The sequence below is a fragment of the Habropoda laboriosa genome, unplaced genomic scaffold (genome assembly GCF_001263275.1).
Source record: "Habropoda laboriosa isolate 0110345459 unplaced genomic scaffold, ASM126327v1 scaffold1329, whole genome shotgun sequence".
NCBI classification, from domain to species: domain Eukaryota; kingdom Metazoa; phylum Arthropoda; class Insecta; order Hymenoptera; family Apidae; genus Habropoda; species Habropoda laboriosa.
Genome location: NW_017101431.1, coordinates 573,181 through 573,453, shown reverse-complemented (window position 1 = coordinate 573,453; position 273 = coordinate 573,181).

Sequence of the window (273 nt, the reverse complement as noted above, 5' to 3'; positions counted from 1 at the left end):
CTTATAATGTTTGAATTTTTTCACAATTTTACATAATAATCACAATAAAACGTTTTCTACAAGACGTTTTGAAAGTTAAATATTTCTAGGTTATATGTCATACCAACTATCTTATACGCGTTTACTCTAATCACGAGTGACGTTATTGAAATGTGACGCAAATTTTCTATCGAAAGCTAAACTTTTTGTACATTATGTTTTCACTTTACTATTTTTTAAAGTACATAACAAACAATTCGATTAAGAATTAAAAAAGAAAAGATAAATTATTTT